This window comes from Myxine glutinosa, chromosome 1, assembly GCF_964187855.1.
Source record: "Myxine glutinosa chromosome 1, kmMyxGlut1.1, whole genome shotgun sequence".
Taxonomy (NCBI): Eukaryota; Metazoa; Chordata; class Myxini; order Myxiniformes; family Myxinidae; genus Myxine; species Myxine glutinosa.
In genome coordinates, this window is record NC_136261.1 from 167195861 (window position 1) to 167221603 (window position 25743).

The following is a 25743-nucleotide window of genomic DNA, read 5'->3' on the forward strand; positions in this document are numbered from 1 at the left end:
GATTGCCTCCAGTTGGATTTGCCTTCCAAGAGGCAAAGGCAAGTTGTTTCAGGGCAACTGCCTCACCACAAGATTCAGTGTACCATGGACGGGAGGAAGGGTAACACAACTGAAGACGAGATGGGATAAATTTGTGCATGAGAGAGAGCAGTTTGCTTTGGAAGAATTCCCAGGAAGAATTGATGTCAGAGGCAGTCGAGATTTGAGACCAGTCCAGGTGATTGATGTCTGCTTGCAGCCCGTGCCAGTCAGCCTGAGTGAAATGCCAGACTCGTCGGCACTGAGGAGGCTCTCTGAGAATGGCCAGAGAGATGTCCACTTTAACAAGCACATGATCAGATGAACCGAATGGAGCAGAAGAAGAGCAGCAGACATTTTTAGGGAAGTTAGTCATAACCAAGTCCAGAAGAGAAGATACTCCATTGACTGAGTTCCGGGTCGGGAAATTGACAGATTGTGTCAGTCCCAATGAGTCACAGAAGTCCTTTGCTGAGGTGCCATGGCTGGTGAGGGATGAACCCACACCCAGCCAGCTGGCATGATGACAGTTGAAGTCGCCACATATGAGGAAGAGAGAGTTTGGATGAGTTGATAGAAGTTGGTCCATGTTGTCCGACAGCGAAATGTGAATGGAGTCATCACTGTTTGGAGGACGGTACAGAACACATATGAACAAAAGGTGGGAGCGGAGAGGAAGCCGTAGCCAGCGGTACTCCTGGGGGTGGGGTGGAGAGAGGGCAGTGCAGGGAGAGTGAAGAAGAGAGTTTTTGATAAAGATAGCCATCCCACCACCAGGACGAAGCTCAGGTCTATCGTACCGGAGGAGGGAGTAATCAGGAAGAGATATTAAGGAATCAGAGACATCTTGAAGGAGGAAAGTTTCTGTTAAGCAGATCAAGTCTGGATTGTTAGAAGCAACCTGAATGGAGAGATCAATCAGGTTTGAGCGAATGCCCCAGATGTTTGAGGTCCATACCGTTAATGAGGAGAGATGGGGAGCATCGGGTGCAGGAAAGGGGAGGGGAGGGGTAGGGTCAGATGAAGGATGAGAGGGGAGGGGAAGGAAGAGCAGTTGATCGTGTGCCAGAGATTACAGAAGAGTTACAAGAAAGGGAAGGATGAGGAGGACGAAAGGTTTGATGGTGACGGGATGAGGCAGAGTGAGGGGTTGTTTGAGCAGGAGCAGAGGAAAGTAGAAGGTTGGGGGATGTGGAGGTATGAGATAGAAGGGGGATGAAGTGGGGAGGAGGCAGCTTTGAGAAGGAGGTGGGAGGAGGGAGAATTTGGGAGGGATGGTTGGGGGGGGAGATTTGAAGGGGAGCGGTTGGGGAGGAGTTTTGAATGGGAGGGGCAAGGGGGTAGTTTAGGAGGAGAAGGGCAAGGGGGAGTTTAGGAGGGGAGGGGCAAGGAGGGCATTTAGGAGGGGAGGGGAAAGGGGGGAGATTTGGAGGGGAGGGGCAAGGGGGGAGATTTGGAGGGGAGGGGCAAGGGGGGAGTTTAGGAGGGGAGGGGCAAGGGGGGAGTTTAGGAGGGGAGGGGCAAGGGGGGAGATTTGGAGGGGAGGGGCAAGGGGAGAGTTTAGAAAGTGGATGATTAATGAAAGATGAACATTTATAACAAATTGGGTTTGTTGTGATTTTCAAGTTAGCGATCCGTTTAAGAACGATGGAGGAGGGGTGGAATGAATGAGAATTTAGAGCATGTAGTGAGAAAGAATTATAAGAGATTGAATATTTTTTTGAAATTGAATGAGTTGAAGAGGAAATTGAAAGGAGCCTTTTAAATAGGAAGAAAAACAGCGTGTTGTAATATACGACTGAATAAAACGTTCCAGGGGAAAGTTTAAACATATTTAAACAGAACCGTGAAGAACAATCTGATATTCACAAAAATACCAATGGGGAGAGGGAGACTAGAGGGACAACCACGACTCACGTGAACAGGGGAAAAGGTGGAAGGCAAGGGGATAATGGGGGCGGGGCAGGACAGCGCACATGGACAGAGGCGCACGATGGGACAAAAGCACACGAGGAGAAAAGGAAATAAAAGTTTTTTGTTTGTTTGTTTTTTTGTTTGGGGGGGGGCAGGGGGTGGGGGTTACAATGTTAGACAAAGAGTAGATGTTCGGTGAAGTTTGGGGGAGAAGGGAAAATCAAAAAACCTAGCAAAAGCAGCGAAGGAAGAAACAAACTTTGATGGGGGAAGCCTGAGGCTGCAAGGCCTCACACACGGCATGGCAAACAGAAACTAATAATTTATGAAAGATAAACACCGAGAAACTTCCAGGGGACACACTATAGGTTCACACACCAAAAGATAAAATACAGTTTCGACAAAATACAATTGTGAACAGACTTAACTTTGAAAACGTGGAGACCGTGTGGAGGTTAGAAAATCCGTGACGTCTCCAGATCTCGCGAGACCACCTCAATTCAACCACCTCTCGACCACCTCTCGACCACCTCTCACGAGACCACATGGGCTGATGACATCCAGCCCAGTAACAGAGTCAGAGTTGAAGATTGAAAGAACCTTCTGAGGTGAAAAGGACAGAGGCCAGGAGCGTTTGGATGTGACAGGGAAGAATGGGTACTTAGAATGAGGTGTTGGGGACACAAGATTTGGAAGCAATCACAGAACAGAACCTTTTGTCAGACCACAGAATGTTTTGCCTCATGCTCCTAGAGTCTTTGGCATGCCTTTTTGTAAACTCCAAGCGTGCTGTCATGTGCCTTTGGCTCAGGAGTGGCTTCCGTCCAGCTCCTCTCCCATAAAGCTTGATTTGTGAAGGAAAAATATTCTGCAGGAAAAAAGGTTGGCAGGCAAAGCAAGGTGACAGTGTATGTGAAATGCTTGGGATATCTCCAAGACATGCCCCTGAGCTTTTACTTGAGATACAGGGCTTTCCCTACTTTTTGAGAAGAAAACTGCAGCATATTTGAAGTTAAGTAGCTGGCGTGGACTCCAAACCGATGGTTCGGTATCAGTCCATTTCCCAAAAGGAAAGAGTTCATGTCATATGCAATGCTGGTACCTATGACTTCACTTGCAATGAAATGTAAGCTAACTGGCATGCAATTGAGGCCTGTTTCTGTACCAGTCTTTTGTATCAGGCCAATGTTTATTGGAAGTGTAGATTGGTGGTGAAGGGCAGGCTGAAGACATCAGACTGTCAATAAGTGACAGCAGTATGGCAAAATAGCAAGAATTGAGAACTCAGAGGCATTGACACAATTTTGGCTTATTACCTTTTGACTGTTTCTACCATATCAAGTGTACAAGTCAGTGTCAATGAGTGAATGGGTACGAGGTGATAAGGTGCAGAAAGAAATGGATGGGAAGGCTAAATTACCTTTGGTGGCAAATACCAAATTAAGGCAATGAGCCAGATGTTATTCTATTTGATTCTTGAGATGAGGCTTGTTCGGAAGTTCCCAGATTGGCTCAAGTCACACATAATCGCTAAAGGTCTTAGCTGCAATGTAGCAGTACCTGATTGGTTGATACATTGCTACTTATTAGCTTACTTGTAATGTGGCAGATAAAATGACCACAGATAAATAAAAAAGCATTGTGATGGGTGTTTATGAGTTGGTCCAACGTGGCAGCAAGAGAGAAGTATATGGTGGAGTCGTCATTGGTAGGTGGGTGGTTGAAAGGATTTAGAATGTCCTTTGAGAATACTTGGAAGGAAATTTCTAGTTACTGATGACCCCGAAGATGTTGAAGTAGAAGTCTGGGTGGTGGTTGCATTCATGGTTTGGGCACATGGCTGGGAATTCTCCTGTTAGACAGTCATTTCTTCGTACTTCTTATTGTGAAAGTAACTTGCCACTTGTCAGCCCAAACCTGAATGTTGTCAAAGTCTTGCTGCAGGTAGGCAGGTATTCATCCTTCATTGTGGGATGTTTTATCGTCTATAGGTCCTGGAGGTCATCGGTATTAACTCAGGTGGCAATTTATTCTAATGTTTAATCAAGCCTCTACTTGTCTCTGGTATTATTAGCCCTCGTTAGACTTAGTCCAAAACGAGGGCTTATGGATTGCGTCTCGTCCATGTGTGCGTCCGCAACCATATCTCGGACAGGTATGGATCGATTTTGTTAATACTTGGCACAAATACAACATATGATGGGATACATAAGCACAACTTTTTGTTTCGCGACCTGATCAAAGATGGCCGACTGGCGGGCATCATAGATGTAAAAAACGCAATACTGAACACGTCCTCAACCATTTCTCGGATTTGCATTTACCGATCTTGTTCAAACTTTGCATACAGATCATGAAGGATGGCTTACATATGCATGTCATTTTTGTTTGAGATCGGATTCAATATGGCTGATTGGCGGCCATTTTGTTACTTAAACATGTTCCCAACCATTTTTTGAACATGCATGATCCGATTTTGTTCAAACTTTGCACAAAGACAATACATGAGAGTATACATATGCAGATTTTGTTTTGTAATCCGACTAAAGTTGGCCGACTGACAGCCTTTAAATCTGTACAGCAAAATTACTAAAACCATGGGGGCTATGGCATTTTATTTATTTTTCTTTTTGTTTTAAATTGTGTAGTCCCCTGTCAACATTGTAGCTGAAATATACATGGTCTCCACAAAGTTGCGCATCATTGGAAATTATTTAATTTATCTTATGTATTTATTTTTAATGTATTTTTTAATTTATTTATTTTGTAATGCAATTTATTCAAACATTTAGAGAAACCTGCCTTTAATAATAATAATAATAATAACAAGCATTCTGAGTATTGCGCTGCAATACATGTCCCCTACCTGCAGTCTGTCGTCTGGAAAACTGTTGGGGAAATTACCAAGGGTTATTTACCCACAGGTTCTGAATCGTTCCCAATCGCTAATTACCTCAGGACGGGCTCACCTGTGATTCGCACTCGGGACTTCGATTTATACACCTTGCAGACAGGTCAGCAGAAGCACCACAAAATAAGTTGTTTATAAATAACCTTTCGAGTCGCTAAATATCAGTAATTTATCATATTTTCCGGTTCACGATCAATGATCGATGAGTATATATATATGTTGCTCGGCTTGGCTCCGCCCTCCCCCCAAAAAGCGCGCGCGTGCTGTGTCGTGCTGTTGACGTCCGCGAGACGAGGCTGAGGGCGCGCGGTGCAGCTTGAAGAGAACTCTCAAATAAACAAGAGATATCCATTTTTTAAATAATATTTTCGTTTAATTAACGATATCTGCCAAACCACGTGCCCTATCGCAAATTCCAAAAGGGCATTTTAGTAGATTGACATGCTGAACAGATCTGTGAAGTTTCCCCTCGATTGGATGAAAAATGACGGAGGAGCTCGGTTTTAAAGGTGCATGCTTAAAAACGTCATAACTCTGAAATCATGTGATGCATGACGTCATACTCGCTGACTTTTTTGTTCGCCATGGGTATGCGATTCTGCCTGCAAAGTTTGGCCTCGATCTGTTCAGCCATTGCAGAGAAAAAAGGTTTTTTGTGTTTTCACGAAAAACAATATGGCGGCCGAACCACGTGACCTGTGACGTCATAATTACCATTACAATATTCTACAGACTGAGTCACTCCTATGGTGAAAATTTGATCTCAATCGGTCCTATTATTGCAGAGAAAATGTTTTTTAAAGGAAATTAAAACTTAAAATGGCACTGAGTTAAGGATCATCAGAATTATCAAAATTACCAAAGTTCAAGGTGCCATAACTTTGTCAACAATGATCGAAACGTCGTGAAGTTCGAACTTGATCTGTAACTTATCATGAGGAAACCATGTGCCAAGGTTGAAATCATTAGCATTAAGCGTTTAGAAAACAAAGTCCGGAAAACTGTTCTTTGCGTGACGGACTGACGGACTGACGGACGGAGGGACGGAGGGACGGCGTGCAAACCTATAGTCCCCTCCGGTGTACACCGGTGGGGACTAATAAAGGTCAAGCAGAGTAAACGACCCTCATGGCACTTTAGATTATCATGCGAACGCATACACACCGCACACACATACACAAACATACACACAGACACACCTTCACTCTTGCCCTATTCCTCTCCCTCCCCATTCAAAACCCACAGATGTGTACTCCCCCTCCTCCTCCCCTCCCTCCCCCGCACATGTACACAGACATACTCTCGATCTCTGTCCCACCTCAAACCAAAGGGAAAACAGGACTTAGACTTTGAAAGACTTGTGAAACAGATAGGTTTTGAGGGAGGTTTTAAAGGCAGGAAGAGAGTCAACATGTCGAACAGAGGAAGGCAAGTCATTCCAGAGCAGAGGTGCAGCAAAGGAAAAGGATTTCTCGCCAAACGACTTGGTGCTGGTGCGCGGCGGCTCTAAGGTCATAGAGGCGTCGCTTGAACGAAGCCGTCGCCGAGGTTCATAGAGAGTGAGCAAAGCGGAGAGATAGTGAGGTCCCGTTCCACACAATGATTTATAACATTGTGTGCAAATTTTGTATTGCACACGAGCAGAGACAGGCAGCCAGTGTAAAGATTCAAGAAGCGGAGTAACATGGTCAGACTTCTTCGCCTTACAGACAAGCCGAGCGGCAGAGTTTTGAACCTTTTGTAACTTATCCAAGAGAAACTGACGGCAGCCAGCATACAAAGAATTACAATAGTCTAGCCTTGAGAGGACAAGGGCACAGACCAGAGTTAGAGCAGCTTGAGGAGTAAGAAAGTGGCGAATGGATGCGATCTTTCGCAGCTGAAAGTATGCTGATTTGCAAGTTTGAAGTACTTGCTTGGAAAATGTCATGTTACAGTCGAAAACCACACCAAGGTTCTTGGCCGACGAAACAAAGTTTACATCGGTTTCACCAACATGAATAGTGGTAGGAGGTGAACATTGTGGAGGACATCTGTGCGATCTTACAATCATAGACTCTGTTTTAGCATCGTTCAGCTGAAGTTTGTTTTGGGTCATCCACGCCTTCACGTCGACAATACAGCCTTCTAACACTTCAACAGTGGGCACGATTTGTTGAATCGTGCTTCCTTTGTACAGCTGATTGTCGTCCGCAAAGGCGTGGTGATCAACTGAATGTCTGGCAACAAGATAAAATAGAGGCTGAGTGTACAAAAGAAAGAGGATAGGTCCCAGGACTGAGCCCTGGGGAACGCCAAAGTAAAGCGGAGAAGGGGCTGATTTATGGCCATTGACAACAACTATTTGCACTCTATCAGTAAGATAGGACATCAGCCAAGAAAGGGGAGTACCAGTTATACCAAATGTGATTTCAAGACGACGAATTAAGACACTATGGTCAATCGTGTCAAAGGCGGCAGACAAGTCCAAAAGAGCAAGAACGGAAACCTTACCACAGTCAAGAGAGGTCAGAAGATCATTGGTTATTCTTAGGAGAGCGGTCTCGGTGCTTTGGCCTGGTCTATGTGCTGACTGGCAAGAATTGAAAAGATTATTTGAAACTAGATGGTCATTCATCTGTGATAGCACAATTCTTTCTGTGATCTTTGACAGGAAAGACAGGTTGGAGATAGGACGGTAATTTTTCATGTCGTTAAGGTAAAGGGTGGGCTTTTTAAGAAGTGGTTTAACAAGAGCTTGCTTAAAGAGAAGCGGAAATGAACCCGTAGTCAGAGAATCATTGATAACTGCAGTAATAAATGGGACGAGGGTGTCCAAACACTCAATAAACAAATCGGTGGGAAGGGGGTCGAGATCACATGTTTTTGTGTTTGACTTGAGGATTGTACATTTGACAATTCCTCAGTAACAGGAGTAAACGAACTAAGAGGTCGTTTGTGAAAGCAGTGTTCAGCATCATCGAAGGAAAGGAGTGACTGCTTGTCAAGTTTGTTTCTTATTGACTGAATTTTATTGTGAAAGAAATGCAGGAAGCGTTGGGGTAGTTCGTTTTGAGGAAATACAATGGGAAGAACGGATTTATTTTTGGTGGCAAACAGGCGGTTGGTAATGCTGAACAGTTGCTTGCAGGAGGAGCTCCTAGTAATCCGATGAGGAATATATGACGTTTTTGCTTTCAGAATGATTTTTATGACGAGTCTTTTAGCCATGTTATACAACTATTTATGGACTGTGAGGCCAGTCTTCAGCCACTGTCTCTCGGCACCTTTCCGTTTACAAACACATGTTTTGAGATTGGTGGGACACATTTCGAACAACTGATGCAGCCAACCTTACAAATAAATGTTTTGTCTATGATGCACGACTTTGCGGACACCCTGTAGTTACCTGTAATTTCACGATTTTAACCATTAAAATGTGGTTTTTCCGTTTTTTTATGTGGACTTCCAAAATTTTTTACAAAACACCAAAATCCTTTCAATATATTTCAAATAATTGTTTGGTGGTATGTAAGCATAAAAATCCCCATGGCTTGGGTATATTTTGAGGGAAAACTATATTTATCATTGAACTTGCCAAAAGATTACTCATTTTGATTTCATGCGTGACACATTTCTTTCATACCTCAAAAGATGAACAGACATATCGTCATGCTTTATGCACCAAAAACATTCCCAATCATATAGCTAACACTAACCGATAAGTGATGATTTACTCAAAAATCTTTTCCAATTTTATGACATCCCCCATAAGGTAACCCATGACCCCCCAACTAACTCCCGTCCAACCCGTAATCCAGAACATCGGCTTTTTCATGACTTTTCCTATAATGCTGCTAAACCTTCTAAACCCGTTGCCAGGATACATTGGATGAGTTACGTGTTTGCATTTCATTTGTAAGCATAAAAGTGTCAAACATGAAACAAAAAATTAATGCGTGCATTTATTGCCGTAGACAAAATGTACATCTGATAGTTTATTCAAACCTTCAATCCTTGGATAAACCACACACCTCATTCTTATAAATGCGTTTGGAATTATAGAGGTTAATTCCAAATAGTGTGGATGACAGCTGTGGATTAGGGAAATGGAAGCAAACAATCTATGCTTATGTATAAGTCAGTGGGAGTGATGTTCAGAATCGTATTACCAATTTAAATCGCAATATTACACAAAAGTTTCAAGTATGAATAGGGCTATATCGTTCAATTCAGTGTAATATTCAAAAGTTCTCTTCTTCCTCGTATTCTTCATAAATGTCATCATTAAATTCCATTTTTCCTGAAATATCTTCTGCTTTGTTGTCACAGTTTTACCAGATCAAGAACATCTCTGCGGCAGAAAATCAGTCGTCATCCACATGAAGGTGTTGTCCTCCTGAGCATATGCATGTCCAACTAGGTCAGGAACTTTTATCTCCTGTTCTAAGTGAAAAGTATATTGAGCTATCTGGTAATTAGACATGTCGGATGTGGAAGGGGTTGACTTCACCTTTCCATATGCAGAACATAACCTTGTGACATTCATTGAAATCATAACAACCAGCAAAATGTGGCAGATATGGTTGATATACGAAGGCCGCAATGTCTCTGAATTGCCCTTCAGCAAGCCCCACAATTGTCACGGATTTTATTGATACTGATGAAAATCTGGGAATTTCTGCTGCAATTCTAGAGGCTTCACCTTGCCCTTTCTATAAAAGACATTTTAAAGAGTCACAACGTGTGAATGTGTGCAGACTAATTATGGCCATCTACACATCAACAAGACACGATGAGGTCACTTTGTCTGAATCCATAAACCCTGTGACATGCTTGATTAACACTTACTTGATATACACCAACAGAACATTCAACTGCACCACCGAGCAAGGAGCATATCAGTCATTGACATTTATGATTACGACTTTATATCCATTATTTGCTACATGTTTTGGATGTAACATTACTCTCTTGGCTGCCTATTCATGCGGACCATTGCAATATATCCAGTTTCCAATGATTCTCTAGTTATACGATTGCACATAGTGTCACGTATGTGTCCTTGTTGACCGACTGCTGTCGAACACAACAACCTACACTCCCCAACTACATACAGTACTCCATAAAATTGGTTTTGTTGTCTGCACTTCTTAACAACTTGTACCACTGATGGATTGCCGGACCCCCAGTTATGCTTCTGAAATCAATGCTGTTCTCAAATCCTCTATTGCCCCACTTAGGACTTTTGACAGATACTGGTTTGTAGCATATCTATTCTGTATTTTTCCTGTAATGCATTTTTTCATTTTTCTGTTTTTTAAAACTCTGACACCAAAGGTGGGCAGAGTTTATGTTTTTACCCTTGTCGATTTTTTTTTTTTTTTTTTACTTGCAAAATCAAAGATTTTTCAAGGATATTGGTCAGTTGCGTTTGTTATTCTGTCTGTCTGTTTGTTTGTCGCTCGCCTACAGGTCACAATTCCAAACCGATAGTCATGAAACTTCACAAAGTTGTAGAGGTCGTCACAATTGAGAAACCTATTCATTTTGATGTCAAAGGTCACCTGGAGGTCAAATTTCTAAAATCGCTATTTTTCATCCGATTGCCTTGAAAATTGAACAACATTTATATGTTGAAACACTAAATTGGTAAACCAACTACAGTATTATTGAGGTAAAAAGGTCAAAGGTCAACTCCAGGTCAAACTTCTAAAATCATCAATTTTCATCTGAAAAAGTGTCACTTGTCATCCTATTGACCCAAGCTTTGATCAAGATTGTTAATTTTAATCTTGATGAAACTAGGGTGACTCTCCGCGCGCCGTGCGCCTCCACCACACGTCCTTTCAGCGGGGTAGGCATCTTTGACCATTTCGGTGTATTTTAGGGTCTTCATGGTGTTTTGGGTCTTCAGGTCCATTTGGGTCTTCAGGGTCTTTCGGATCCTCTGGGCCTTCAAGGGTATTTTGGGTCTTTGAGGTGTTTTGGATCTTCAGGGTCTTTGGTGTCTGCAGAGGCTTTTGGGTCTTAAGGGTCTTTGGTGTCTTTTGGGTCTTCAGGGGCTTTTGGGTCTTAAGGGTCTTTTGGGTCTTCTTGGTCTTTAAGGGTATTTATGTCTTTTGGGGTCTTCAGGGCATTTTGGGTCTTCGGGGTATTTGGGGTCCTTTTGGACCTCAGGGACATTATATATTTATAATATATATATATATATATATATATATATATGTATATATATATATGTATATATATATATATATATACGTATATATATATATATATACGTATATATATATATATATATATATATATATATATATATATATATATATATATATATATATATATATATAGTTGTGGTTTTGAGAACCCACACAGGTAACATCATTAAAGGTTAAAGGTTGCACCCCATAGTTAGGCCACATGCAACACGTAGGTCACCTTAGAACGTTAGTTATTTCTTAGTATGTGTTTAGGATAAGGCCATTTCCAATAGTGGCATCTGCGTTGTGTAAAACAAATAAGAGTAGGCCCCGTTCATTTTGCGGCCCACCCTCCAAATCGACCTCGTTGGGCAGCATCCATTCCGCGCCCTGATTTGGCTAATACACCTCCTTTGCCAGCAGCGTTCGCTGCCCTTGGGCTTCCGCTCGAACCAGCCCAAATGCCATGAGGTTAGGCCCGAAAACGGGGCGGAGCGCAAGGGTGGGGGTGTGGCCACGTCAAGCAGCCGTCAAAGGCAGAGCCGGTAAGACCCCATCAACCAACCAGGGCTCGAGTGGGCATGGCTAAGGGGCATGGTAAGGGTGTGGCTAGAGGTTCGAGAGGGTTGGCAAAAGCGGCGATATATACCCGCGCACGCAAAGCCCTCTGAAGGACTTACGCGGAGAAGGATTGATGCTTATTGTTGTGAAAATCAACCAGATCCACAACTTTGTCCCATAGGTAGGTTTAATCTCAATTAGATCTTTGGCATCATCCTGTAAAATACAATCATGCAATAGATATCAGGATCTTGGTATCATACTGAGCGGACCGATAATAATAGACAAAGCAAGCTAGTCTTGCATATATGTGCGAGTCTAGCATATACGTACCATTCAAGACTACATGTAAAGTAAATGTTACAGGAGTGGCTCCACGTCGCGGACGTCCCAGGTTTTATAGACGCCCTTCAGTGGCTGAAGCGAGTAACTCTCCTGGGTTCAACTTTGGTATAATTTCACTACATTCTCCCGCCGTTAGAACTATACTGCCACTAGGCAGATCGCAAGCGTGCGTCAGCATTAATTGATTGGGGTACGTCATTCCATGTCATTCGGTCCACCCGTAGCGGTCGGGGTGGCGAACTATCCTTCCAGCCCGCGTCCGGAAACTACCGGGTACGGCGTCCCCAAGCCCGGAGTCCCCGTCGGAGTAGCCGCTTGAGGCAGGTGTCGGAGGGGGCACCTCAGAGCCTTCAGGCAGGGGTGTAGGTGACGACAGAGGTGACGGCAAAGGTTCCAGAGAGGAAGCTTCGGTAGAGTCCATAGACTCGTAGATCGGTTCGTCGATATCCCTATAAGGGCCGATGACCCCACAAGGGGCGAGATGGCATACGGAGACAATGGACTCGCATCCATCTGCCGTCAGCACACGAGCATGCTCGGGATTAGCCTGGAGTACCTGCACCTTATCCACAAAGGGGTCGTACTTGCTCGTGCGCACCGCTCGTTTGAGATAAGCCGGCCCCGGCTCAGCGAGCCAGCTGGGTAAAGATCGGATACTACCCGAGCTTCTAGGGTGGTGGAACAGTCGTTCGTGAGGAGTCTGGTTGGTGGCCGTACATAGGAGAGCCCGGATCGAGTTCAGAGCCGCAGGTAGCGACCAAGCCCATTTATCAAGACCCCGGCCGAGGGTCCGGAGGCTTAGCATGACAGCCCTCCATATAATCCCATTGAAGCGTTCGATCTGCCCATTCGCCTGGGGTCTGTACGGTGTGGTGTAACTCGAAGCAACATTATTTTGGAGCAAATAACCTCTCACCTCCTGCGACAGGAACACCGCACCCCGATCGGTATGCACGTAGGCCGGATACCCAAACATAGAAAACAAATTCTGCAGGCACCATATGACCGTGGCAGCCGTCATATCCCCGCACGTTTAAGCAAAGGGGAATCGCGAGTACTCATCAACAATAGTGAGCAGATAACGAGAGTTGCTCGACACCGGCAGCGGTCCTTTGAAATCCATTGCCAATCTCTCCCACGGTCTAGTAGCCCTAACCAGCGACCCCATGGGAGGGTTGTAAAAACGCGGTTTGAGTTCCGCACATATAGCGCAGTCACGGCAGATCCGGCGGATGTCCTCAATGGAGTACGGCAGATTACCACTACGCACAAAATGAGCGAAACGCGTCACCCCTGGATGACACATAGTGTCGTGCAAAGTGCGCAGCCCCTCCAAAGTTACGATCCCCGCGCACGTAGCCGGCCTCGATAAGGCGTCGGCGACCAGGTTATCCTTCCCCGGGCGGTATTTGATGGTGTAGCAGAGGTCGGTGAGTTCGATACGCCAGTGAGTGATTTTCTCATTCTTAATACGCTGAGCATGCAAGGTGTCGTACATGAACGCAACGCTTTGTTGGTCCGTGATGATTTGGAAGCATCGCCCGAGTAAGTACGGTCGCCATCGCCGAATCGACTCGACGATCGCGTACGCTTCCTTTTTGACAGACGAATGCCTCCGCTCAGCAGAGGTGAGAGTCCGCGAAAAGAAAGCCACAGGGCGCCCACCTTGGGAGAGAGTCGCCGCTATCGCATGATCCGAGGCATCACTTTTTACGACGAAAGATTCGCTCTCGTCGATTGTCGCCACAGCGGCGCCAGCGATGTCGGCCTTAAGGCCCCCGAAGGCCGCCAAGGCGGCCAGGCTCATGGGGAGCGTGTCGCAGGCCACGAGGGGGCGGAGCTTCGCGGAGAAATTTTGCACCCACTTCGAATAGTGGGCGAACAGCCCGAGAGCACGCTTCAGCGAAGCTCGATCGCCGGGTGGGGCCATATCGAGCAAAGGTCGCAGCCGCTCCTTATCTGGAGAGACAGAGCCATGGGTCACGGTGTACCCCAGAGGATCTATCGTGAGTTGAGAGTAACGACACTTAGCCTCATTCATGGTTAGGCGATACCTATGCGCGACCTCGAGGAAGCGCTTCAGATTAGAATCGTGATGCTCCTGGTCATACCCACAAACCGTAAGATTGTCCAGATAGACAAAGACATCTGTCAAGTTCTCCTTAGTAACGAGGTCGTCCATAGCCCTCTGAAAACAGGTGACCCCGTTCGTTACCCCAAAAGGTAATCGGGTGAACTGGTATAACCTTTGACCCAATTCAAAGGCGGTGTAGATGCGATCAGCCCTAGAGATGGGGATCTGATGATACGCACTATGCAGATCGAGAGTGCTGTAGACGGAGTACTGGGCCACCAGTCGTACTAGCGCGTCCATCCCCGGTAAGGGGTAGGCGTCCAGCTGTGTAAAGCGATTAACCGTCTGTGAGTAGTCGATTACCATGCGCCGGCGATGGGCCTCACTTCGCACCACTAAGACCTGGGCCCGCCACGGTGACCGGCTAGGTTAGATAACTCCGTCCTTTAAGAGTTGAGCCGTTTCTTCCGCAATGAATTGCGCGTCCACTCGTGAGTAGCGCCGTGATTTTACCGCTACAGAAGCGCAGTCAGTGGGCAGGTTGGGGAACAGCGAAAGAGGCTCAATTTCCATTTTCGCGAGTGCACACACAGCAAGCGTGTCCGTCCCACCGAATTCATTTTCCAAACGTCCATGTCGCTTAAGGAAATCGTGTCCTAACAGGATGTCAGCACATAAGGCAGGCAAGACCATGAGATGTACATCGCAAAACATGCGTCCCTTTATCACAAGTTTTAATCAACATTCCCCCTTCGTGCTGAGCCGAAGTCCCTGGGAGGCCATGAAGATCCGTCGTGTAGTCCCGATGACCGGCCAACCATGTTGACGCACCAGCCGCTGATCGATGAACCTATCCATAGATCCTGTGTCGACTAGGGCCCGTGCCAAAATGCCTTCGACCAAGAGCGGGATAATGGCCTGATCAAGGCCAGAAGATCCGGCAGGTATTGCGCCGTCCGAGCGAGAAGATCGCGCCTCACGCGTGGATCCCACACCGGCTGCCGTTTTCGGGTCGTTGGAGGAGCCTCCGGCGGGCCCCCGTGCCAAACGCAGAGTTGGTCGTGCCGATCCAAGAGCGTGTAGTTCGTACGAGCTGCCGTCAGAGGGCGCTCGTGTCACGTGCGAAAGATCGCAGTCAATATTGTACTTTCACTGCCGTCAGACGGCGCATGCGCATGCACAGTAGGAGGAGCTTTCAAAGCCGGAACTTTTTGTTTGTTTCAGGAAGGCGTTCGAACGCCAGTCTAGGTCGGTCGCTCCGCCATTTGTTGTGGCGGCCCGATGTATTTCACCAAGGACATGCGTGCAGCCAGGGGCCCGGGAGGAGGAGGACAGCTCATCAAGGCCGGGTGAGGCGCCCCGCTCTGTGCTCGGTCCGCTGGCTCGGCGATCAGCCCATTCAAGGTCGCGCGTGCTCGTGTGCCTCGCGCGGCCTTCTTGCAGACTTTAGCAAAGTGTCCTTTTGTAGAACACAAATGGCATATGGCTTCCCGAGCCGGACACGCTGACCTGGGACGCTGTCGGTTGCCACAGAAGTAACACGTCGCGTTCCGGTCAGGCCTGGGCCTGGCTGCTGTAGCTGCTGCTAGGCCGGAATCCGAGTCCACCTCGGGAGCGGCCAGGGGCTCGGCCGCAGCCGAGCCCGCACCCGTATCCTTGGCGGTAGCCCTCTCCGGTCGCGCGAGTTGAGAAGTCCCCGCGACGAACCGTGCGTGGTCATAAGCGGTGGATTGTTTCCGGGCCTCAGTGTAAACGTTGGCCATCCGTAGGGCCTCCGCGAACGTCAGGTCAGCTGTCTCCAAGAGCCTGAGTCTCAGATCTGTAGAGCTGATTCCAGAGATGAAAGCGTCTCGGACAAGATCGTCTTGGACTTGCTCGTGTGTCCGTACCTCTTGAGTACTGTCCACGAGGAGGTGCCGCAGCTCCTGAGAGAAGCGGTCGATCGACTCGGTTGGCTGTTGACGTCGCGTGGCGAGCAGATGCCTGTTGTACACCACGCTCTGTTTCTTAATGTAAAGGTGCTTTAGGTCTGCCACGGCGGCATCGTACGTCGTACATCGAACGATGCTCCTGTAAACGTTGTGGTCGACTTTGGTCTGTAGCACAGACAGCTTTGTTTCAGCGGTGGGTACGGCATCCTGGGTGCCGAACTGGTTCTCCAACGTTTTGAGCCAGTGAGCGAACACCGAGCCCGACTCCTCAGCTTGTGGGTCGGAGCCGAGTATCGGTACATTGATCATCTTGTGTCCCACCATTTCCATAGATCTAATTGAGATTAAGTGTTGTGAAAATCAACCAGATCCACAACTTTGTCCCATAGGTAGGTTTAATCTCAATTAGATCTTTGGCATCATCCTGTAAAATACAATCATGCAATAGATATCAGGATCTTGGTATCATACTGAGCGGACCGATAATAATAGACAAAGCAAGCTAGTCTAGCATATATGTGCGAGTCTAGCATATACGTACCATTCAAGACTACATGTAAAGTAAATGTCACAGGAGTGGCTCCGCGTCGCAGACGTCCCAGGTTTTATAGACGCCCTTCAGTGGCTGAAGCGAGTAACTCTCCTGGGTTCAACTTTGGTATAATTTCACTACCCGCATTACAAAGGACTGATTGAGCGAGCTCGCATGAGAAGGACTGGTGAAGGACTGCAAGTACTGAAGGACTCGTGAGGGAAGCCGAACCTTGGCAGTTGTGCAGAAGGACTTTCGTGGAACTTTCGTGGAAAGACGCTTCGTAACACCATTGGGAAAGTGGCATATTGTACCCAGTGATACCGGGAGCGTGCATAAAGGCGCCGGTACAAGTATTACATACACAATATAATCGCCAGCTTACCGACCTTTCCCCGATATAATTGCCCGCCTCGCGCCTACGCCACGCGGAGAGCTGCCGGCCGTCTTCCATCACCTGCACGGTACGAGTCGTGGACCGGACGAGCTGTGGACGCCATCCTTGGACCCTCAACCCGACCATCTACAACCCCGTGTGAGTGAGCCTGAGAGTGAGTCTGAGTGTGAATGGGCCCGTGTCCAGGAATAAGTATACGACTGTATAAGGCTGCCATGTGTATCTGCTTCTTCCTCTTCCCTGTACATTATTTCTTTTTCTTCCTCTTGATATTTGTACAAAGTGTGAATAAATTGCCTGTTCTTCCTGTTTTCCTCTTAATTCGATCGTCTTAGTGATTTCTCAATTGGGTAAGCGTGGCACGATTGACAACCGCTCGAATTGGGTTTAGTACCTGCCAACCGCCCGAATTGCGGCTCGCTAATCACTTGGCGTGTCCACTAACGCTGTGGTTCAGATAGGGTTATTTCCTTGCTTCACGGCCAGTGTTAGTACTTAGGTAATAGGACCAATTCGACCAACAACCCTATTTAACACTGACTGGAAGGAACGTGATAGCCCCGGGATCGCATCGGCCAGTAAAAGGACAAGGGGATTAATCCCCCCTTGATAAGGGGAAGGCCGACGTTAGGAGGTCCACAACAATTGGTGTCAAGGAGTGGAATTTGGACCCGAAGTGCGCCTAACGCACTCCAAATTACGAGCGGCTGAAATTAATTTAATTAATATCTAAATTAAATCGTGCCATGGATAGCCAAGGCAGTCGGATGCCGGTGGGGGTAGATGAAGAGGAGTTAGAAATAACCCAGGACCCCCGAGAAGAATTGGGACAATTGGGAGAAATGGAAGAGGAAATTTGAGAGGGTGCAGCAGTTGGGGTGGCAGGCGAACAAAATGGCGGCGTCTACCACATGGCCATGGCAGCCGAGCCCGAGATGCAAGACTACATACGAGTATTTATGATCCAGATAATGGCAAAGTTAGACACCCAAAAGGACGAGGCGAAAGCTCAGGGAGAGCAATTGGGAAATCAAATTGGGGGATTGAAAGACGGGTTAAGTAATTTGGAAAACAGAATGGGGGAGCAATTGGGAAGTCAAATTGGGGGATTAGAAAGCAAATTGGGGGGATTAGAAAGCAAATTGGGGGGATTAGAAAGCAAATTGGGGGGCCAATTGTAGGACGTGGGAGGCCAGATGAAAGAAATGAAAGAGGGGTTAGTGGGGTTGGAAAACAGGATGGCCACCCAAGAGAACCAAATGGAAGGAATGAAGGATGGGTTAATGGGGTTAGAAAACAAGATGGGGGGCCAGTTGAGGGAAATGGTGGATAAATCCGCCCGGGAAATAAAACAAATAGGGGATCAGATAGAGGAGGTAAAAAACGGGCTGCAAAGCAAAATGGACGCCCAAAAGAACGAATTGGAACAGATGAGGGCGGCATCTAGGAGGGAAATAGAAGAAATGGGAGAGGACATAAGGCGGGGGGTGAGCGAAGAGGTCGCGGGGGTACGCGACAAGGTAAAGCAGTGTGAGGAGTGTGTGGAGAAAGAGGTGAGAAAGAGTACGGCTAGGTTACAAGGGGGTATAGAGGAGTTGACGCGGGAAGTAGAGAAGCTGACGGTGGGACAAAAGGAGTTAGGGGAGCAATTGGGTAAGAACACGGCCGTGATATGGGGGGCTGAATTCGGCACAGAAAGAAATAAAAAAAAGAGCTTATAGCGACGAAGAAAGAGTGCCAGATGGTACACGAGGGGCTGACAAAGAGGTTGGATGAGGTGGTAGAGACGTTGGGGGTGAGAGAACGAGAAATCAGGAACCATATAGAGACGACTAAGGTGGCATTAGAAGAAGAAATTGTGGGGGCCCACCGGGAAATAGAGGGGGTGAAACAAAAGTTGGACGAGTTAGAAGAAGGGGTGAGTGAAATTAAAAAGAGACGAAGGGAGACTAAGAATGAAATAAAGGAGGAGGTGATGGAATTTGTACAAGGTCTGTGCTCACATCGTGATGACGTGCTTGCTAACCAAATAAAGAGTTTCCAGGTGGCGAAGGAGGAGTGAAGAGGAAGAAGCGCCAAGGTGAGTGGCGATATGGTCGGAAATGTATATGGTGTGAGGGGAGGTTCAGCGAGCTTGGGGGTTGGTATAGACCCGTGCGTTCGTGAGAGGCCAATGGTAAGGTGTGCGACTGGTCCGGAGTGTGTGGAGCGAGAGTGTGCGCAGGGATGTCCGACCATGGGGAGTGTGAGAGGTGTTGGTGAGCTGGGGTGTGCGAATATGGAATGGGTAGCGGGTTGCGACGAGGCGACCCAAGCATCGACACTGACAGGGGTAGTCTTTAGAGAGACGGGGGACGCACGCGAGCCCCCCGGGAATAGTGTACTGTGGGGGCCCGAACGGTTCGTCCCCGTGCTAACTCCGCAAGGAGCGACGCACAGGGTCCAGCCTTCAGGCAGCCATAAGGTTCCACTTGCGCCGTATGACGGCAAGAGTGATTTGAGGGCGTACCTGGCGCAATTCGACCATGTGTGAAGGGGGAATGGTTGGAATCTGGACGAAGGTGGAGTACACCTCTTGGGGGCGCTGCGTGGTGCGGCGGCGGAGGTGCTGACAGCTTTACCACCGGGTGCTATCACCCTGCCAGCCCTCCGTGCGGCCTTAATTAATCGATTCGGCATTGAACAGCAGAGAGAGCTTGTTAAAGCTCAGCTCGCGGTGTGAAGGAGAAAGCCCCAGGAGACCATCGGGGAGCTGGCCTATGACATTCGCCGCGCGGTAGGGATTGCACATGCAGACATGGCGGCGGCCTCCCAGGAAAGCCTGGCGCTGGACCATTTCATCCAGGCCTTCCTGGACCCCGAGCTTCGGCAACAGCTCGCCATGTGGCGCCCGCGGATTTTGAGCCAGGCGGCCGACGCTGGGGCCCCTTGGGAAGCAGCGAGGCCCCTGGCCCGGGGAAGCGAGCGCCACGCAGTGGTGGTGCGCCAGGTATGGCCCGTGGCTGGTGGCGGCCCCCTGAGGGGGCCTGCCCCCGAAAGGGGCCCTGACCTGGAAAGCAAGGTCCGAAGGCTGGTGGACCAGCACCTGGCAGGACCTGGACCATGGCAGGTGGCTCCGGAGGTGGCCCCCGCTAGGCCACGGACAAATGGCCCAATTAGGACTTTCAGGGGGGGGGGGCAATTTGGAATTTAGGAGGCAAGCACATTACCAGGTGAGGTGTTTTAATTGTAGCCGGCTGGGTCACCATGCGTGGGAGTGTCGAGCTCCGCGCCGGGATGGACCCTGGCAGCCGAGACCATCAACTCCACCTCGTACGGGTCGGACTAGCCGACCCCAGACATCCCCCCGCCAGGGCCCGGGAAACTAGTAAGTGCCGAGCATATCGGGCCGTGTTCCTTAGTAGGGGATGGTGAAGCGCCCTTATTGACGCGACAGGTCATTTATTGTGGCCAAATTGGTACAGGTAGCTTAATGATTCGGTGCAAAATTGCTGGCGTGGGGGTAGACGCCGTAGTGGACACAGGAGCTAGCGCCATGATCATCAGCCCTGTGATCCTTAATTTGAGTGCAGACGGCTGGGATAAAATCCAGCATCTGGAAAATCATAGTTTGCAGCTGGCTACCGGGGTAACGGCCCCCATCATAGGGCGTGGTTTTGTAACCCTCAAGTTGGGGTCGGTAAAGAGGGAGATAGAAGTTTGGGTGGTGGAGGTGTGCTACCCATGCCTAATAGGGTTGGATTTGTTGACTGCCAGCGGTTGTAAAATCGATTTGTGCCGGGGGACCCTGCACGTGGGAATAGATGAGCTGCCATTGAGAGGGGTGAGCATGGCCGAGAGGACGGAGCTGGAGGCTTCTGAGGCCGTGACCATTCCCCCGAGGGCCGAGGCCATAGTGTCGGTCCGACGGCTAGCTCGCCCAACATGGCAGGAGTCCTGCGGGCTAGTCAAACCGGTGGCAGCGCAGTCCATCCCGGGTTTAGTCGTGGGCCGCACCCTCATAAAAACGGACCGGCCGGTGGTGTCCGTCCAAGTAATTAATATTAGAACGGAACCACGCACCATAGGACGGGGCATGAAGATAGCCGGCTGCTCCCCAGTTAACGAAGTCGCACCAGTGAGGAACGAGAACGTCCAGCCAAGCCGGCCCCAGAGGGAGTCTTCAGAAAATAATAGGAATTGGCCCGATCCCATTTGCGAGATGGTAAATCGAAGTAGCGTAGAGTTGGAGGGTACCCAGAGGGAGGCCTTACACAAATTAATTGAATCCCATTTGGATATCTTCTCCTTGTCCTCCGAGGATATTGGAAGTACGGGCCTGGTGAAACATCTGATCCACAACGGTGAGGCCCGGCCTATTCGTCAGCCCGCCCGACGGCTCCCTTAGAGCAAGAGGGAGGAAGCTGACGAGCAGGTAGGAAAAATGCTCGATGCAGCTATCATCGAGCCCTCGGGAAGTCCTTGGATGTCACCTGTTGTGTTGGTCAAAAAGAAAGATGGGACCACGCGTTTCTGCATGGACTCTCGCCAGCTGAACAATGTGACACTAAAAGACTCATATCCCCTGCCAAGAATTGACGATACCCTCGATGCTGTTGCGGGCTCAAATTGGTTCTCAACCTTGGACCTCAAGAGTGGGTATTGGCAGGTGGAGATGGATAGGGCAGAGAAGGAGAAAACGGCATTTTCCACAGGTAAGGGGCTGTATCAGTTCACTGTGATGCCGTTTGGTTTGTGTAATGCCCCCGCCACCTTTGAACGATTGATGGAGCATGTACTGGGCGGCATGCCATGGCAGTCATGCCTGGTGTACCTGGATGACGTCCTGGTACATGCTAAAACATTCCCCCAAGCCATAGCTAATTTGGACCAGGTGTTTGGGTGCCTTAGACAGGCAGGATTGAAGTTGAGTTCGAGTAAATGTACTTCGTTTGCTAAGGAGGTGGCCTATCTAGGTCACGTCATTGGTCGTGAGGGGGTAAAAACAGACCTAGGCAAAATTACAGCGGTAGAGGAGTGGCCCACACCACGTACCATCAAGGAGGTGTGGGGATTTTTGGGGCTCTGCTCCTACTACCGGCGCTTTGTGGCAAAATTTGCAGAGTTGGCCTGGCCCCTTCACCGGCTTATGGAGAAGGGGACGAGATTTAATTGGACAAGGGAGTGCCAAGAGGCCTTCCTAGCATTGAAGGGGTGTTTGACATCCGCACACATTCTAGCGTACCCCACTAGTGACAGGACATTTACCCTGGACACGGATGCAAGCCAGGAATGATTGGGCGCGGTTTTTTCCCAGACACAGGGGGGTGTGGAGAGAATGATCGCGTATTATAGTCGGGCCATGAGTAGGCCCGAGCGAAATTATTTCGTCACTCGTAAAGAGTTATTGGCTATGCTGGCTGCCATGAGCCATTTCCACCCGTACTTGTACGGGCGGAAATTTCTGGTTCGAACTGACCATTCTTCCTTGCAATGGCTCCTCCGGTTCAAGGAACCAGAGGGCCAAATTGCAAGGGGGTTGGAAAAGTTGCAGCAGTACGATTTCAGTGTGACCCATAGGGCCGGGAAGGCCCATGGGAATGCCGACGCTCTCTCTCGACGTCCTTGTTTGGGGGAAAACTGTAAATTTTGTGCGAGACACGAGGAGAGGGAACAATTGGCAAACTCCACCCCTACCCTCATAGTCCGTGCAACCCGGGTGAGAGGGCCAATTTTGCCACTAACTGCAGATGAAGAATTCGGAACATTGGCTTGGAGCACGGCCCAGCGGGAGGATCCCGTACTGGGACCGGTGTACGAATGGGTTCGATTGGGACAAAGACCTATTGGGGAAGAGGTCACCCCCCTTGGGGCGCCAACAAAGGCATATTGGGCTCAGTGGAAAACCCTGAAATTGAAAGATAACATCTTGTATTGCAAGTGGGTGGAGGTTCCCTCTGAGAGAACTTCCTGGTTGGTGATAGTTCCAGATAAATTTAAGAACATCATATTACAGCAGGTGCATGGTACCCGCTCCGGCGGCCATTTGGGCAGGACAAAGACAACATCTCAGGTCCGCCGGAGGTTCTATTGGGAAAAATATGGGGCGCGATATAAAGGACTGGTGTCGGAGATGCGACGCCTGTACTGCTAAAAAGGGACCAGCACGGAGGATGAGGGCCCCCCTTCAATTACACCAGGTGGGGGCCCCCCTTGAGCGGGTGGCTATGGATATTCTAGGACCACTACCCCGCACCCGCCAAGGTAACAAGTACATCCTCGTTGTATGGACTATTTCACCAAGTGGCCGGAGGCCTATGCCCTCCCCAACCAAGAAGCCGGGGTGGTGGCACAGGCCTTCGTGGAAGGATTTGTATGTCGGCATGGGATTCCAGAGGAGCTGCACACCAACCAGGGTCGAAATTTTGAAAGCCAATTGCTAAAAGATGAGTGCAGACTCCTGTCAATTAGAAAGACACGAACAACGCCCTTGAGACCTCAATCTGACGGGATGGTGGAAAGATTCAACAGAACCCTGGTTCAACAATTGGCATTGTTTACCACCACTCGTCAGGACGACCGGGACGAACATCTCCCGTATTTGTTAATGGCCTACCGAACTAGCCAGCACGGAGCCACCGCATGCAGTCCAGCGTTGCTGATGTATGGGCGGGAGTTGCCGGCTCCCGCCGACTTGCTATGCGGTCCCGTGCCAGAGTCCACGGATACACCGCCGAGGGAGGGCTATGCACGTCACTTGGAGGAAGGCATGGAGAGGGTCCATGCCTTCGCACACTGCCAGCTTCAGCTGGCGGGTGCCAAGAAGAAGCGCAGGTATGACCACCGGAGCCAGGGGAGTCAGTATGCTCCGGGGATGAAGATTTGGTTCTTCAATCCCCGGAGGCGGAAGGGTAGGTGCCCCAAACTCACCTCTCCCTGGCAAGGCCCAGGGGTCGTCCTGTCGCAAGTCTGTGACGTGGTCATTAAGATCAAAATGGGGCCACGAGCCCTCCCTCGGATCGTCCATGCCGACCAGTTAAGACTCTACACCGGCGAGCAGGCACCCTCATGGATCGCCTCAGCTTTAGAGGCCGAGGCGGCGAGGCAGGACCCAGTACCTCACATGACGGGGGCTCATCGTGCGAGAGGACTGGAGGGTGATAGTGGGAAATAGTGTCCGATGTAGAGGGATGGTAGCTTTACCATCCCTCACATCAATTTGGGGCAGAGGAGCAGTAGAGTATGGGGTTTGGCAGTGAGAACTAGCCAGGGCGGGCTAGGATAATTGTTAGGGACTTAGAAGTGACTTTAGGAGACCGAGATTTAAGTAGTGACTTTTGTACCGGTAGAGGGGACGTAGAGAGATTATATGGTTGATAATGACGAGGGATGTGCTTAGTATAAGGGATGACGGGGAGCACGAGTTTTAGGGGAAATAGCTAGTCAGATGATGCTGTGTGTGTGAGCTTGAGGATGCGCTTTAGGCGCATATGAGGAATTGTGAATGAGAGTCTTGGTGGTGATGGTGAGCAAATGAAGAATTGCTCGAGAATGATGTGTGTGTGTGTGTGTGTGTGTGTGTGTGTGTGTGTGTGTGTGTGTGTGTGTGTGTGTGTGTGTGTGTGTGTGTGTGTGTGTGTGTGTGTGTGTGTGTGTGTGTGAAAGTGTATGAGTAGAGTATTGTGGACAAGTGTAAGTGTATTGAGTGATTGGCTTGCATGGGGTGCAAGTGAGAATACTGAGTGGTGTGGAATAAATGGTGTGGAGTGAGTATTGTGGAATGAGTGGTGTGGAGTGCATGGTGCAAAAGAGTGGATGGGGGAAGTTGGACCCCTTCACGAATACCCTAGGAGGGTAGTTTAAAAGTTAGGTAGAGGGAGTAGGTAAATTGTTTGGATATTGACATCTGTGGTGCGTGTAGTAGCAAGTTGTGCTTGGAGGGGTGCATGAGTAAGTGGAATGGCTGGGCATGTGAGCCTGTTAGTGAGTATGGTTAAATGAGCACTCTGCCACTGGTAGTCTGACCGCCAGGTGAGGCCGCAGGTAGGCTCTGGGAGCCAGTTAGGATCAGTGTCGTGTTCAGCGGGGCCCGAGGGTCCAAGGAGAGGACCCGGGTAGCCCAATACCAGAGGGGGCATTAGTGGGGTGAGAGCGCCAGGAGGGCCTTCCCCAGGTTAGGGTAGTTGAGGAGCTAGGCAAGCTCGGGTGGCGACTTCAGTGGCGAAGGTGCGCAGGTAAGTAGGACCTGCTGGTAGAGCCACATGACCCAGCCCCAAAATTGTGCGAAGGTAAATTGTTTGGATATTGGACCACCATCTCTTATCTTCCCCCATCGAAAACCTTGATCTTTTCTACCCCCGGTAATTCACCCCAGAGTCCTTGCAGTGTTCATATGTTTTATTCCTCTCCCACCTCCCCCCAAGTCCTCCCGATGTCCCTGCTCTCAAATGTTGTGTTTGTGTCCTTCCCCCTCTTCCCCCTCTCTTTTGTGTCCTTCCCCCTCTCTCCCCATCTTGTCTGCCGCTCCCCTTGTTTTTTGTGTTTTGTGTGTCGGTTTGTCTTTTTGTGTGATTAATGTTAGCTCTTTCACGAGCCTCGATCTTGTATACAAAAAAAAAAAAAAAAAAAAAAGGCACAGTGAGAAAAATTGGGGGAGTGAGACCCCAAATTGGGAGGCACCACAGTATGGTCAATGGGAATTGGTTTTTAGAACCACATAGTGTAGAGGCCAATTGGATTGGCAGGGCAAGACCCCGGGTAGTTTAAAGAGTTAATGTCAATTAGAAGGTTAGTTAGGATGAAATCTCTTCGCACCATCCACATCCACTCACCAAGGTGACAGGACTCCACATCAGGTTTTGTGAGCGATTTGGAATGAAAGACGCATCATGGCATGGGT

At 48.7% G+C, this 25743-nt stretch overlaps 1 protein-coding gene and 1 long non-coding RNA gene across 2 annotated transcripts in view; both read left to right on the plus strand.

Moving 5' to 3' along the window:
• Positions 1-25743, plus strand: part of LOC144892562 (uncharacterized) — a 181491-nt gene that overhangs the window by 22473 nt on the left and 133275 nt on the right. The window lies entirely within an intron of this gene.
• The window catches only part of LOC137419289 (uncharacterized), a 36427-nt gene that overhangs the window by 8459 nt on the left and 2225 nt on the right, over positions 1-25743 (plus strand). The window contains exon 2 of the long non-coding RNA XR_010982817.2: positions 9155-9245. This is a non-coding gene — a long non-coding RNA (uncharacterized LOC137419289). The remainder of the gene's footprint in view (positions 1-9154; positions 9246-25743) is intronic.